The sequence below is a fragment of the Excalfactoria chinensis genome, chromosome 10 (genome assembly GCF_039878825.1).
Source record: "Excalfactoria chinensis isolate bCotChi1 chromosome 10, bCotChi1.hap2, whole genome shotgun sequence".
NCBI lineage: Eukaryota > Metazoa > Chordata > Aves > Galliformes > Phasianidae > Excalfactoria > Excalfactoria chinensis.
Window position 1 is genome coordinate 4810806 of NC_092834.1, and position 16695 is coordinate 4827500.

Genomic DNA, 16695 nt, shown 5'->3' on the forward strand with positions numbered 1-16695 from the left:
ACCCCTTAAATTACAAAAAGAACTCGGGGCTGAAATCACCATGCAAGACAGGTTAATAAGATGGAGCAGCAGGCTGTGGGATTCAGCTCTTCTCCAGGAAGGCTAGCAGGCTCCAAGACATGGCTAGTGCATGCCAGCTTTCGTGGGCATCTTGGTCCTACTGAAGACTATAATGTGGCTGCTTACACCAGATACAATGTTAGCTTGGATCATGCAAAATATTCAGAATAAAATATAATATGGCTCAAGTACATTTGCCATTTTCCTCCTCCCATCTCCCATCCCTCTCCATAGTCCTTTCTGTATTACCATTGGCTTTGTGCAACGCTTTCAGTGCTTTCTCCCATGGGAGAACTTGGTGAAGGTTATCCATTGTCACCCAGTGTTATACTGGGATGTCAAGACATCTTGAATAAACGGTTTACATGAGATGCTGCCTCTAAGTGCATGCTCAGAAAAACTGCCATTGCCCTTTGCTGAGAAAGTTAACATCATAAAGTGAAGGCTGCCTCCGACCAAATGGGAATGACATTGCAGATTAAGGGCTCTTTAAATTATGCATTTAGTTCAGACTCCCGGGGAGACAGTATATGAGATAAAGCTCACAGACTTTGCAGTGTGGCTCAGGAACCAAAGACCTTTTTGAAACGTTTTTCCTCTACAGAAACTTCGGTAGAGGTAGAAAGAAACAAAACAAAGCAAGAACAAAAACCAAACCCCACATCATTACCAACAGCAAAGCCACCCAAAACCAAAACGAAACAGAAGAACCCAAAATTTGGTCATACCTTGAAATGTACGTATTATACAAATGAAGAAAGGGGAAATAAAAATTCTTAGGATTTCAGCAGGGTAGTTGCCTATATCCCAGCTTTAATGATAGAAATTTGATTTATGTTGAAATCTGAACCAGGATTCCATTTCCCAAACATTTATTAGATTGCAAATGTCCTTATTTGTTTTCCAACCTACCCACCCCAATCCCTAGCAACACTGAAGTATTCAGAGCAACTTCATGGTTTGTCCTTTTTTCAGACAGATTTGAGTGAAAAAGTCTTGGTTCCCCTGTTTGCATGCAGCTCCGTAACCTGTAACTTCCTGCCTTCGTTTAGCAGAGTTTAAATTGCAAATTCATGTTTCTTAAAAATGCTGTAACATCATAAGTGGGACAGTTTTATGACAGCTCTGAATTACCAGACAATACTGACACATGCCGCGTGCACTTACTTTGCCTACCAGTTATGGCTGTATTTATCTGCCCATATGTCACTCTGTGTCTAACGCATCTATTTACCATGTTGAGATGGATATTCCACAACCGAGGACTCTTAGTGCATCCTTTAGAATTAAAAAAAAAAAAAAAAAAAAAAAAATTAAAAAATCTCATTCCTCAGAAAATTTATTTTATAGGTGGTGGTTCTGCTATTTTTTAGGGATTTTACTTTATAGCGTTCTGCATTTCCTTTACGTGTAGATGGCATTTGTTTGGAACTGTTCTCTGACAGCCAAAATGGGCTGGGCATCTGCTTTACTGCTGTTAAAAGCACAGAGTCTGTGCTCATAGGCATCTGTAGGTGGATTAGGGTTGGGTTATGTAAGAGATAGGCTGCCCTGGCTGCTGAATTGCCATAAGAATTCAAAGCAAAATTTCACTGAAGATTTGTCATTCTTCCTCACCCTCTTTCCCCAAACTGGATATTTTGCCCAAACTGGAAAACTGGCAATTGGTTGGTATCTATTCTTTCCTTGAGATGACAAAACTTGGGTGCAATGAGGCATTTTGTCTTTCATTTTATGCTAAGAACTCAATGTGTTTTTTTCTAGATGGAGCTGTGTTTCTGAAGTGTGGTAAAAGTTCCAAAAAACTTTTAAGATTGTCAGATTTACAGAAGATAAATGCATGCACATATACATGGAGAGAGATACAGGAAAAAAAAGAGAGGCAGAGAGAGAGAGAGACATATGTATCTTTAGATGCATGTACATTATGTATATGTAAATATCATATTTTGCAGAATCTTTACTCAGACGTATGATTTTCTTTGACCAATTCTTACCCACATATTTTGAAGTTTACTCTTAATTGTTTTGAGTTAGAGTTAAGGTGATCTTTATTCATCCCAAAGAAAACAGAATGTTCTATCCAAATGCACTAACAGATGTAGCTCCCTATGATTCAAATCCTGCACAAGTTTTGCCCGATCTGGAGTTGCCTATGCTCCAAAGGAATCATTTCTGCCATCACATAAGCGTTGCCATTTTGCTGTTAAACACAGCAGCTGTGTGAAAGAGCATAGAAACCCTTCATAGAGAATCAGACACAGGTCTGAAGGGTGGTGTGTCCATAGAGATCACCATGGAGAATTGTGTTTGGTGGACAATTTAAGCCAAGCCTGAAGTTTTTTCCTCCAAATCTTTATCCTGCAAAAATTTCCATAGGTCTTGAGCACCCACAAGTTGTTTTATCGTATAGTCAAAAGTTATCTGCTGCTAGCACGCAAAGCCATTAGAACTGCACTTTCAGTGATGCTGAGGATTGTCAGGACTTCAGTCTGCTACTTCTTGCTTGCAGCATTTGAAGCCCAAACATCTGCATCCATTTAGAGAAGGTCTGGAAGCCAGGTATTGGCCAGATTTGACTGCTCACGAAAGCTCAGTGAAAGATGAGACAACCTCCCTCTTCCCTAGATAAGGGGAAATCTGGATTTTTCCTCCACTTGCTAGACAGACAGAAAAATTACTCCTTCAAGGTAGAGCAATTGCACTATCCCCTTAATCAGTACCTGCGGCGTATCAAGCTCATCATCTTGATGGTAATAGCTGTTTGACAAGACAGGGTAGAAGTGATAGTCTTCTGAAAATGAGATAACAATCCAGCTTGAAAAGGGAACCAAAAGAAAAAGGGGGGGGGAGGGGAGTAAAAAAAAAATGGTAGAGACATGACTCTGTGTAAGGTGTCTTTTAATTTAATTTCATCCTAGGATAACAGTTTGCCCTAAAATGTCTTCTATGAGTCACGTATGGTGTTTCAATCTGTCATCTTGTATTGACCAGGCTAACATGGAAATATACAGCACTGAGCTTTTGTCAGGCTTACCAGCTTGGGCTAAAATTTGATGATTTCTTTTTTAGACCATAACTGTGCTTCCACTTTCTTCTCTCACACGCAGAGAGCTCAAAATGGAAAATTCATCCAAATGCAAAAAGAAACAGCATGATCTGGCTCACAGCCCCTCAGAAGTACAGGCAAAATTGGATTTTACCCTTTTCCTAAACATTAAGGCCCAGAGTCAGCCAATGCTGTAAGGAATAAGGGAAAGGGAAATGAAGAGGAATGAGAGAAGTCAGCAGAGCAGCAACAGGGAAATTTGCTATTCCTGCTGGTACAACAATTATAATGCTGCTTTATTTTAGTTACAGTTCTTTTAAAAAAATTATTTGCAAACTTTCCGAGGAATCAATTTGTTGTATATGCTGAGAGGTTGCAATATAGTTATTTCACATCATTTTGTAAGAAAATCAGTAGCAGAAATGAATTAGATGGAAAGGTACCTGTTGGTCACACCCCTTAACGTTAGAAGTACCCCTTCTGATTGAAGTATTTATAACATCCGAATTAGCTTTCCTGGAATCTTCTCTCCCCTTTTCTTTAAGGTAACAAAAATAAAGAAATAACAGTGCACGCAGTGGTCTATGAGCATTCCTGCCAGGGAACTTGTTTCCTGGAAGCAGAAGGGGAGAAAATGCAATCAAAGCAAATGTATTTAAAACCAAATAAATCTTCATATAGCTTCATTTGAACGTTTTTTCTCCTCTGGTATTTGCTTTGCTCTCATTGTTTCTTCCCATGCTTCCGTGATCAATCTCTGTGTGTTAGAACTGTGCCACCACAGCTGCATCCCAGAACTCAGCAAATCGGAGAAATTCATTGTGAGTGTATTCTGGTGGGGAGATCAGTGATTTCTTATTGGGAACAAAACAAAACAACAAACACAACAAAACCTGGCCTTGAACAATGGTCTCTTTTTGAGCTGAAAAAGGAATTGTAGCCATGCTACACAAGCAGCAGTCTTAGAAGTTGTGCCAAGCAGCCATAAGAACAGAAAGTGGTGAAGGTGTGGCCATGTGTTCTTACAGCACATCCAGCAGATTAAAGCCTTACCTGGTGTTTTTCAAAAGAGCAATTCTAAGCAAATTAAGCTGTGACTTTCACAAGCCTGACTTTCCTCTCAAGACCTCCTGCATTTTCCAAATCTACAGGGAATTGGATACTTACAAACCTATTGCAATGTGTAGTGTCACGGGGTAGTTTATATCTTTTACTTTTCCCGTACAGCATTACAGTCTAGGAACCTCTTTATCTTTAGATTTTGCACCAGTAGGACCCGCAGGGCCCAGCCAAAGTCCTACAGACATATGGGACTATATTTGCTGTTGAGAAAGATCTTGCAGTCTAAACGTATCAGACAACGTAAGAAGAGGAATAGAATCACATTAGGGGATAATGATTTGTCCATGCTCTTAAAGAACTCCTTGGCATCAAAATAAGCCCAGATCTCTGCCTAAGCCCTTACTGTCAGCTAGCCAAACAGATATGGAAAGACTAATAAAAATCAGTCAATATTTAGATGGTGCCATAGCATCTTATTATTTAATGAAACTAAGTAGGAAAGTAGATACAGTGAATCTGAAGATCTGTATTTCAGCAGAATCCTCGCCTTACAAAGATAAAGAGGGAGGCACCAGAGCAAGGAGCATTTTTTTCACCGTCTGACAACACTTAAGCCAAAGTGTTTTGAACAACACTAATTGCCCCTCAGATTTCTGCACTGCTTTATGACATAGCAAATATTGCCACAGATATTTCATTTCTTCCTGGAAGAGCATTTTACAGCGGCCACCTGTTGATCCCCCATTTCTATTTTATTTTTCCATCCTCTGCTTCATTTCTGTTTTCAGCAGCGTGTTGCAAGTTCTGATCAATAGTCCTGGGGTGGTGAGGTGGGAGCTTTTACCAGTGTGACAGCCTGTCTCACTGCAATACAAGGAGCAGACCCTTAGCGGGATCTCTGCTCAGAATAAAGGGGTTATCTCTGAATACAGGTAGCCGTCTGCTGAAAGCCATTTAGCAGATTTTTGGAGAAGAGGTGGTCACAGGCAGGTGAGGTCTCTAACCCATGTTCCACCCTGCTAACATGAGCAACTCCGTAACTTATATCATTGTGAGTAATGCTCTCCATCACACACAATTCACCTTCCTTTCTTTTTTCTTTTCCTTATCCCCTTTCCCCCCCTCTCTCCCCCAACACACACACGCTTTTTTCAGCTGGCTTTGTTGTTTGTGTGGTGTCAGTAGGAATGTGCTTGGAGCAGAGTTATATGGCATCATTTGGAGAAACATTGCGTTAATAACCAGAGTTCAAGGGCAAAGGATATAAACGGAGCAAATTACAAGTCTGAACAGATATATGGCTTTTGCTAAAAGGGACACAGGCTGCTACTTTTATTTACTGGGTGCTGGAGCGCTTGTAAAAAGGTGCAAGAAAACATGAATTCATTTTTGAAATGCTCCACTGTAGTTTGGAAAAGCAATGCAAATTTTCAGTCCAGAGAGGAGGAAGGTTTGAGAGAAAAATATAAACGAAAGTCTCCCACCCTGACAGAGATTCTGTATTATTTGTTTTTAAGTCTGCTATACTGAAGCATCATTCAGATGCAAGTGACCCAACTCTGCCCTGAGTGAAATTTGGAGGTATGAAAGCAGACATTAACAATAAAACAATGGTGGGTTGGGGACGGCCACTCATCTAACCTCAGCGGTAATTAAAGTTGCTGCCGCTGAAGGCTCAATCCACACCCTTGATCCTTGGGTTCAGCCTCCACCTCCCCATTATCTGTGGGTCAGGTGGCTCTGTGACTCAGCACAAACCCATCCCCACTCCCCAAAGGCACAAAGTCTGCTGAAGGGCTGAGGAGTTTCAGGCAAATCCTTCCAGCTTGTCACAGGGTGGGATTATTTCATTTTGCAGCCTGTAATACAATTTCATGTATTGCTATTGAGTGTGGCAATAACTAACTGGAACATTTTGTTTATCTGATTTTCTCAGGCTGCAGATTCATCACTGGTTTTATTTCATTTTTCTTAAGTGTTTCATAATTTATTTTATTTTTTTTCTAAAATGCAAGATACTATTGATGTTCATTTTTCTACTCTTCCAAGACATACATTACTGCTGATTACCAGGCAAGATATATAATGAAACCAATAAATAATAATCTCCTCTAGCGAAAGGATATCCAAAATAACATCTTTCCTGTTTCAAATTCTTTGAATCCCTGCTTTTTAAAAAGCAGCTCATTCGTTGAGCGTTGTTTTTACAGCTTGTTCTACAAGTGTGCAAAGGGAAAGAAAAAACAACACCACCACCCCCAACCAACCCGTTTAAAAAATGAATTTTCCACAAAACATCTGGTCTCCCTCCTTTGTCACCACGCCACTGAAAATATTCCAACTAGTAAATTGCAGGTGATGTTTAAACACATAAAAATTAGGGGAATATTAAGGAAGGCTTGCTTCTATTTAATCATATATATATTTTTTTTTTCCCTAAGGTGAAAAGATGCACGTATAGAGGGCAAAACTTAATCTTTGTGGGGGAAAAGAATGATGTAGAAGTGCTTTGTTATTCACTGAAGACAACAAACTTTACTCCCACGTGCTGTTTGCAGTTCATGGGATGCTTCCTTGCTTGCCGGGTCCTGAACTTACATTTTGCACAACCAGGGTGCATCACGATTTTAACACAATGCAGTATAGCAGCAGTTGTGCACATTTGAAGAAGCCATGAGTGAGAAAAGCAGAAAACAACTCTTGAAGCCTGCAGTTGAGTTCTGAAGGGGTTTTATTTTATGTGCTGTGCTCCGACCACAGCAGAAACCACAGGGTTTAAGTCAGATTTTCCAAGCACTGGGTGAGCACCTGGGCTTTTTGAGGTCTGTGGGGTGATGGCAGTGGCAGCACACACTGTGCAGTGCTGGGGACGTGGGCTCTCCTGCTCCTGTGCCACATGAAGCCTATCCACTTTCCCACACCGCGTATCCCTTTCTCCCACTGGGACATAATAGAAACTAATCTTTGCCATCTAAACATTCAGCGCTGAGTCCTTTTGTTGAGGCGTTTTATTCATTTCAGCCGGTGCCGGTGCAGCGCTGAGCCCACGTGTATTTACATACACCAAGTACCCCGCTGCTCCGAACTCTCTGCTCGGAAGACAGGGCAATTAATCATCCCCAAATCCTCCCGCCGCGTGCGCCGCAGCTCCGACAGCAAGCATAACCAATCAGCCAGGGCAGGTGGGATGCGGGCCCGCAGGAAAGCCCTGCACCCTGACCTGGCACTGGTGGGCTCTCTTCCTTCCCCCTCCCATTTCTGAGCAAGAATAACACCATTAACGGTGTCCTTGTAATCAGCTAAACGTGCTGGAGTCAGGAGCAGACAGATATTGCTTTTGTGATTTTCAGAGGATGCGGTTTCTTTCTGTCTTAGTTGTGGGGTACAGGTTGAAATCCAGCCCATAATGTAGAAAGACTGATTTAGTGCTCATTTTCCACTTGTGAATTGAATTTGCTTCTTTGGTCATGTGCCTGCATTGTCTTTTGTACACCAAACCCATCACAGAGGCAGTGAGATGACTGGGTAACAAATCATTCCATAGTGATGACTTGGTTAATTGTACAGGCTGGCTAAAATTGTCAGATCACAGTGCCTCTGGCAGATACATCAAGAACTGCTGTATACAGCACTTCTTTTCTTCCATTCCTCTGTTCTTGTTGCTCCCTAATATTTCCCTCCTCACCAGACTTCCTTGTTACACCTTTATATTCTTACCATCCATTTCCTTCAATCTTTTGATTGATATTCCTATCTCATATGAATGCTGCTATTTAGTTCTACTGTCTCACTGCTCAGTCAGCCCAAATATGGCAGGGTACCAGCACAGACTTTTTCCCCCATGTAACATCCATGCACGGTGTCAGTGAGAAAGCGAAATCAATGGAAAGACACCCATTGACACAGCCCATCGACACAGCAGAGGCCCAGGGTTGGGCTCATAAATTTGCTACCAAAGTTGTCTCGTTCCTCTCTGTAACTTATAGAGACCATTGAAAGTATCTCAATAAAAGCCACAAAAGTCATTTGTTAATGATATTTGGAATATTAATTCTCCATAGGTGGAACTTGTTGGTCAGGCTTGCTGAATAGCTTTACCTTTTCCTTGTAGACTTGACAGATAATCCTTTTTTGTTGTTGCTGTTTTATGAGATTTTTTTAAAAGTTTCTATGTGCAGCTCCTGGTGACTTTGCCTTTCAGCTGTATCGTTCTTTGATCATCAAAGATGATTTTGCCATAAAATGTTCTGCAGATTGTGATGAGCCAGGACAGGATGTAGTTGAATTTGAAACTGAATTAAACTTCTGAGCAACCTTAGTTGTTTTTAATTAATACAATGGAAAATATGAGACATTTTCTGCAAAGACAAGTGGAAAATGACTTCTTCCTTTAAAAAAAAAAAAAAAGGAAATTATGATACCAGAGGTCTGTTTGGTACAAGTCATGTTACAATTCTTTATGGCATTTTGAAGAAAAAATGAGACCGAGATATATGCTGCCAATTGACTCATAATTGGTATCCCAATAAAGCTCATAAACGTGCACTTTTGGATTCACCTGCTGAAGTGCTTAAGAGTTTACAAAACTCTTTATGTCTTTGAGAGGAGGAACACACACACTATGAAGTTTAACTGAGCTTTTAGCTCTGCTTCTATTGTATTTCTTGGGACAAAAATACTCTAAAACGAAAAAAAAAAACCCATCTTCAAGATAGGAGAAAAGTACATCTTGAGTGCAGATAAACCACATTGTTCTGCACCTTCCTTTCCAGGAAAGACAGCTGACTGTCTTCCTTATCTCTAATCATACCCAAGCCATGGGTGTTCTCTTAGGCAGAAATTAGGCAGCGTACAGAAAGCCTGACAAAAACAGAAGGGGAAAAGCTCAAAGAATCCCCTCTCTGCAAGAAGTGATGAAACTTGGGTCCACGCAGAGCACCTAATTCTTTTAGTGAGTGCCATTTTATCTCAGCTATCCTATTGATTTTTAAATCAGTGCTCGTTCCTAAGTCAAGAAGGATGTGGGCTGTGCCCTGCAGGGCTAGGTGGTAGGCGTGCTCTGGATCTAAATAATTACTGATGTAAATCCAGAGAGTAGAGCTCAACCAGCCCTTCACCTCTGGCGCCCATGCAAATACCGGAGGAAAACACCACCAATAAGTGGCAGAGGTCTCATTAATAATTATTGTCACTCCCTATAGCAATGACAGCCTGCTCCTTAAAAAACAAAACAAAACACAACAACAACAAAAAGCAAAACATGCGCCCTATTTTGCCATGGAAATTGCTTATCTCTAGAGTGCAAATCATAAATCATTCACAAAGATAGTAGTGACTCCAGCCTTTGAGTGTTACTTTGTTAACAGCACATACTGGTACAAACCAAAAGGAAGAGAAATTAACATTTGAACCGTATTGTTTCTGAAGGGCTGGGAGAGCCCTTGCAAGCCTTAGCTCTGCCTTTGTGATGTAACTCCTGGCTCTGGATGAGCTCTGTGTGAACTCTGGTCCCCCTGGTTTGCTCTCAGAGCTTTGCTTGGAGCGTGATACTGTGCCGTCTGCTTTTAAACTATAACTGGGACTGGAGAACATTCCTCTGTCTATCCCTTTCAGCGCTTCTTTCAATTAGCATTTCTCCACTTCTTGAGTATGGATCCATTGAGTTTAGCATCCTTGCATTCAACATTTTTGATTGCAAGTGCACTTCTTTATTAAGTAGGGGAATGGCTTTTGATGCTAGCCTTCCACTAATTATTACTCACTTCCCAGTTAAATAAATATTTGATCAATTGCCTTGGTGGTCTGACTATAAATTGTCCTTTATGCATTACCTTAGCATGCAGCAGTATTATTTAATACTTATTTTTAAGGGTCACTGCTAGCTTGAAATCTAGTAATTATTAATACATTGAAAGTACTGTGCATAAAACACCAAATTGCAAAGCCTCCTATGGTTGTTCAAAAATTTACATTTTCATTACTCCATTAAGAAAAAAGTTTTGTTTTATATATTTTTTTCTCATTTTCTTATGCCGTGAAATGAGACCCCGAGAAGTCAGGGGAAGCAGTGAATGAAGTTGCTGTAAAAGAAACAGTAGAATAAAAACTATACAAGCACAATTGAAGCAGTCTTGAAAAAATAGAGTAAAATATACTTTTCATCATAATTCCTTTGAGTTATAATAACTTTTCTTACATTTCAATAATATTTATATAAAATCAAGCTGATTTTTAAGTTGACATGCCTTAAAATTCCTACATATGGTAGAAGAGAGAGAAAATTTTAGCATGGCACAGAAACAGCAGTTAGCTTTTGATCCTTCTGCCAATGAAACCCATTGCAAAACCACCACCAGATCCCTATGTGGAGACTGACTCCTTTGGAAGAAAAAGCAACAGGTCCCACCACAGACTGCTTCCATAGCAGCACTCCCCACCTTCAGACCCCAAACTTTCTCGAAGATGTACACAGTGTTTTAGGGCAGGGACAGTGTGTTTCTGACTCTGTGCTCTTTTCTGTTGAGACGGACCATTTTGTTTTTGAGGAAACCTGTTTATATTTATGGGCATTGATCACCCACCTCCAGGTTTTCCGAGGTGGAGAACTTTCCTTCTGAAATGACACCCTGCCACAGGCTCTGTAGAAAAATTCAATTTTCAACTCCAAGTATCTAAGACCCAGAACTCCCCCACAATTAGGATGATGGTTGTTAGTATTTTACTTTTATTAAGCAAGCCTCAGCCTCTGCCTTCCAGTCTTAGCTTTTACTTACAGTAATCAATTTTTCAGTATAACTGGCTGTAATTGTTAGCCAGATATTGAGCCTTCATGGTGCTTAGACATGGCATGTTACTGTGAAGCATCTTCCCCATACTTCTCAGACAGATGGGTAATAATACTATACATTAATACCTCCACATTGGTTTATGTGTGTTTGACCACAGCGCTAGCATAATTATTTTTCCTCAGTAAAAGCTATTAGAGATCTATTTGGTAGGTTTTACGATCAATAGCTCCTGTGATATTTGTGTAGCAGGCCCCGAATAATCAATTGAAGGTCATATAAAGTAAATTACCATCCTCCTATAATGATTCTTTTTTCTAGATGAGAATGGGTTTTATTATTTCATCAGGAGAGCCCTCACAATGTGTGCTTCTTCTTCTTTTTTTTTTTCCCTTTCCTGAGAGAAAGAAAGAAATGTTGTGGCTGTATTTTGAAACATGGCATTAATGTCTATTATCTAAATTTATATTACTAGATTATTAAATTAGAGGATGCCAACACGTGGAATAATTTTATGTACTCTGTGGCAGGAGAAGTGGCAAGTTGTGAGGATATCCTGGTCAGTTTGTTGTTGCGTGTGATTTAGCTGAAGTTGTTTCTCAGTAAAGGTAGCACTGGTTAAAGCACTGCTCTGGGAGGGGAGGTTCTCTGGTTGGTCACTCATCTTGGCCAAGCCCTGGATGGACAGTTTCCCTTGTGTCGTGCTACCGAGGTGTCTCCTCCATCAACCTAAGCAGCCATCTCTGCACACAGTAACACAGCCCCAACTTCATGGGTCTGCTCTCAGACCCATATTTGTGTTGCAGTGTGCTGGAAATGGGGAGGAAACCTCAGCGATGCGGGAGATCCCCATGAGCTATCACCTCCTCCTCTATTGGATAGGAGACATTCATGGATGCTGCTGACCTTGGCTGCCCCAACAGTAAGGGCTGAGGCTGTTTTGGAGATAGATCCACAATTGCACAAACATACTTTGCTTTTCCAGTGAACTATGTGTGTGGTCACAGGCAGTAGGGTGGATTTTAATTTCCAACTGTCTCCCATCACACATGAGATAAGCTGAAGTACATAAATGTAGCCTTTATACAATTTGGCCGCCTCTTCTGCACCAAAAGATGGTTATGGGACTCCTTGTCCTTTCTTGTCCAAAAGGAATTGTATTCTAAAATTTAGTCCGTGGAAGGCTACTGCCTTCCTCATGAAGAAAATTGAATCTCCTATTTTTAGGAAGGCAGCAGCTTCACTGAAAAAAAGTTACCTACCCTCATGTGATCCTCATCACCGTGATATTTGAGAGACTCATTGTGATTAACTGAATGACTTTTTCTAAAACCCACATGAAATAGAGAAGAACTGCATGAGTTTTGGAAAGAGTTGGGAGAAGAATGTTAAAATGAACTATTTCCACTGAGAAATGTTGATTCATCACATTTATTTATTTAAAAAAAATCAACAAAGCAATCAAGAACAATTAGACCTGGGGAAACTGAGGCACAAGGGAGTTAAAAACAAATTTCTTGGTTTCATACAGAATGTTTGTGGTTGAAACAGTCACTGAACAAAAACTTTTACAGTCTCCAGCTGGGTATTTCATTCGTTGGACCTGCCTACCTTTCCAGGAAAAGGAAGTCACATTTCAAAGTAATTATAGTAAAAAGACCCCAAGTCCCTCACTATTGCAAAAGGTTGTCCAGAAGCCATCTAACATGAATCATTTTTATCTTTTTTGGCTAGAAGTGATTGGTAAATGTTAACACACAAACAACCATAACCGGAAAAATGGAAAGAAGGTAAAACAAAACTATTAGTAAAAAGGCAGAGTAGATGTCAGTGCTCAGACTGAGATTGAGTACCCAACCCATCTGCCTTGCCTTGCTATCATTACATGCCTGTCTGCTTGCAAGGCTATCCAGGCCTTGCACAGCAGAATGGGCTCTTTCATCCCCTGTCCTTAGTGAACTCTGCGCCCTGTGTGTGCTTCAGCACAGCTTCACAAGGTTATGGTGGTAGGAAAAAAAAAGGACATTTCTATTTATAATGATTCTTTTGGGATGAGAATTACAGGCTATTCAGAATACTTTTTCTTCTGCCCTCCTGTGGATGCTGTGGACACTTGTTTGGGTGTATCACTTTGCAGAAGCGTCTTTGTGCTAAGTCATGTCTGAGGATCAAACCAGCTGAGCTTTGCAGATAACAGTGTTGTCCAGCTGGACCCACTGGAGCAGGGTGATGAGGCCAACAGTGTAAATGCAATGGCTGATCCTCAGCCAGGTAGGAAGATGTGGGCAAGTCATCAACCTGTAAGACTTAAGAGTGTAGATCAAGGGACGGGTTAAAAGACTTGGAGCTCCTTATCCTGCTGCAGATGTTCATTCTGATCAGGACAGCTTGAGATAACTGTGCCTTAGTTTACCTATCTGCAAAAGGAGTACAAAAATATCCTGAAAAACAAAATCTGTAATGCCTTCAAAGAGTGCAGTGTCAGCATCCATCTGGTCCCTTTTGGAAACGCAGCCTCTCGGATAGAACAATGGAAATCCCGAGCAGTTGAGCTCCAGTTGCACAGTGAAACTCGTTACGATATCCCTCTATTTATTTCCAGCTGCATGGCCAAGTGGACCCAAGGGCAACCTAACAGAGAGGAAAAAGGCCTAACATAACATCAAAGCAGCTGAAAACCCGGGTGGATTGCCATTTCATCAGTGCTGTATGACATCACTTTCCACATGACATCAGTCAATGACCCTCTTCCCCTCCACCCCCACCTCCAATTTCTTTTCAGAAAGATGATGGAGCTGCTTGAAGTTGAGCAGAAATGGGGCGGGGGGGGGGGGGGAAAAGGGGGTGAGGAACAAAAACATACTCTATATCCCTTCAGCTGAATGCAACCCAATGTGCTACACAAACAATATTAACCAAAACAAAGCTAGCAGGAAACGTTTGCACACAGCATCTGTTATGATCACATAACCACCAGACAGATGTTTAATCCCAACTGCTAACATAAGATCATTTGTATGTTTGAAGAGGGAGAGATCCCATTTGGGTTCTTTCCCTTTTATTTATTTCTTTCCTAAAGGGGAAAAAAAATAATAATAATAAAGGGAGGGTGATTTTCTCAGCTGTGGGAAGCAATTTTGTTTGGTTATTGTTCTCTTTCTCCCCACTTTCACCATCAGCTGCTGAAAGGGAAAGAGCGGCCGCAGCCTCTTGCAGAGAAGGGAGCCTGAAAACTGTGTGGTCTGCAAGCTGAGCACCGCACCATCCCTTTCCAGCTTAAGGGACCAGAGCTGTGGTTCTCAGAAGGCTCATTAAAGATCTGTGGTCCAATGAAGCAAAAGGGAAGGCCACACATGAAACAAGTTTGGTGGTCTCAGCCAAGTTCCTGGGGAGCCGCGCCGCGGTTTCCCAGCACCACCCCGGATTCCCTCCGCCCCTGGAAATTTCATCTACAAAAGTGAAAACAAACTCATTAGCTCCACGTAGCTCCGCGAGGGTCACAAAAAGATGTCAGCGTTTTGTGTGGCATTTGTTTTTTTTCCATTTAGCAACCAGCCAGACACCTACAAAAGGGAAAGAAGGTTTGAGCTCTTCAGCTGTGCCGGGGGATTATTTTACTTTTAATGATACCAGGAGGATTCAATGGAGATTTATGCAGATAGGAGAGATTATTAATAACACATTGCACTTCTATAGCACCTTCCATTCAGGGTTTCTCAAAGAACTTTCCAATCTGGAATGAATTGGTCTTTACACGCCCCTGGTGAGCAGAGTAACTGTCATTAGATTAGTAGGTAACTACTGCAGTAATGAAAAATCAACCAGGGCAGAAAATGTAAGCGGGGCATTGGGCAGAGATGCTCTCAGGGCCTTGCTCTTCCACAGATTTCCTATATGCCTTTAGACCAAGTTTCTCACACTTTTAATACCCGCTGTGTTAAGTGAGGTTTCTGTTTTCCTAATCACAAATGGGCAGTGTGATTTTTTATTTATTTCTGTTTATTTTTTATGTTATACCATGGGCATTGTTGCCATATTTGTTGCTGGTGCTTAACGGCGTAATTCCCTGTGTTATGTGAGAGACTGAGGCACAAATAGGAAAGATGACACATCTCTAACAGTCGTTATTGCTGTGGGATGGAACACCTCTGTTCTGGCTCCTGGTCCTTGTTTAGATATAGAACTCACATTCTTCCACCTTGCAAATGTGGAAGATCCGTGAAACATAATAAGGAAAGTGAATCTCTTCGAGCACCTTAATATTCTTCTGCTATCGCCGAGTATCAGCTATAGGATTATAAAAGAAAATAAAGGCTGAAGATTCCCAAGCCTGGAAAATAATAGATTTACTGAGCATTATTAAGGTAAATAGCAATAGGACAGAGCAGTAGATTCTTGCAAGCTGAGTGAAAAAATAAAAGAGGAAAAAAAAGAAAAGAGAGCACAACCATCTCAAATAGGAAGGGGTTAACAATTTTCAGGCCTTTCTGCTGTATGTGTGTTCGCACTGTGCACAGCAGAAATGCATTCACCTATGACATCCTTTGGCTAAAAAAAAGAAGAGAGAGAGAGAAAAAAAAAGCTACATCCCACAGTGAGGACAGTTGTCCCTACAGATTAGGAATATCCATCTTAATGTGCAACTTCCCCTGCACGGGTCAAAATTGCCAACAGCTTTAATGGGAGAAAATGCTCTGTTGACTGATTCATTTCCACGTTTTGTTCCTGCTGCTAGACGGGATATCCTGTAAGGTGGCGAAAAGGGAGGGAAAGCCGGCACTATATCAGTTTATGATTGACCATTATTATTATTGTTGTTGTTGGCTTTTTTTTTCCTTCTTTTTTTTTTTTTTTTTTTTTTTTTTTTTTTTTTTTTTTTTTTACACTGTTTTAAAGTTCGATATTACATTCGTCTCCTACAATTCTCGTAATTATTTTTTTCTTGGAGAGGTAACAAATCATATCTCCGGGCTTGAACAGAGACGCCCCAGCTTTGGCAGACAATAATAGTGATATATTAAGAAACTCTGCCTTGGATCTCTCTGCAATCTTCTCCCTGCTTTTCCCATAGATATTTTATAGTCTCAACAGTGCCATCAGATATTCAGGTAGCCGCTTGCTCTATGGTAAGGTAGCTGCTATCTGAGCACAATCCCTCAGAAGGGATCTGTCCAGGGATCTCGGTGACTTGGAGGAAAGCCCAAGCATGCTCAGGTCTGTGAAGGAGCAGAGCTCTCTTAGTCCTGGGCCCACCTGGGAGACCATTCCCCTTTCAGCATCCACCTGGGCATTACCAGGGCAGGCAAGGGTAGGGAATTCATCTTTCACTTCATGATTGCAGCTGCCCTTGCAGGGATATGAGCTCCAGCCCTGGTAAGGGTCAGATAAAGACATAGTATATATAATGACACCTATAGGGAAGGCTGCCCTGCCATGAAAGCTGCCTCACAAGCTCTATTCTTCCGTTACGCATTTGTTGTTGTGTTTTTCCTGTCTTGTGGATAATGCTTGTGCTCACATGTATATAACACCAGATGATCTTGCCAGTTGCACATCAAGAGGCAGAACTGACACATTTGGTGACATGCAGAGTGTCTGGGCTGTGATTTACACTTCTTTTTATATTGTCTTCTTTCCTGCTCAGGCCTGGTGCTACCAGCCAGCTAGGACTAATCACCAGTAAATGTTGTCAACTAGTGGAAGGTCCAGACCAAGCTAAGAGCTCATTCAAAGCAGTAA

General features: G+C 41.1%; 1 long non-coding RNA gene across 2 annotated transcripts in view; it reads left to right on the plus strand.

Moving 5' to 3' along the window:
* LOC140256691 (uncharacterized) overlaps nucleotides 1-16695 on the plus strand; it is a 201640-nt gene that overhangs the window by 85927 nt on the left and 99018 nt on the right. The gene's annotated exons all lie outside the window — the stretch shown is intronic.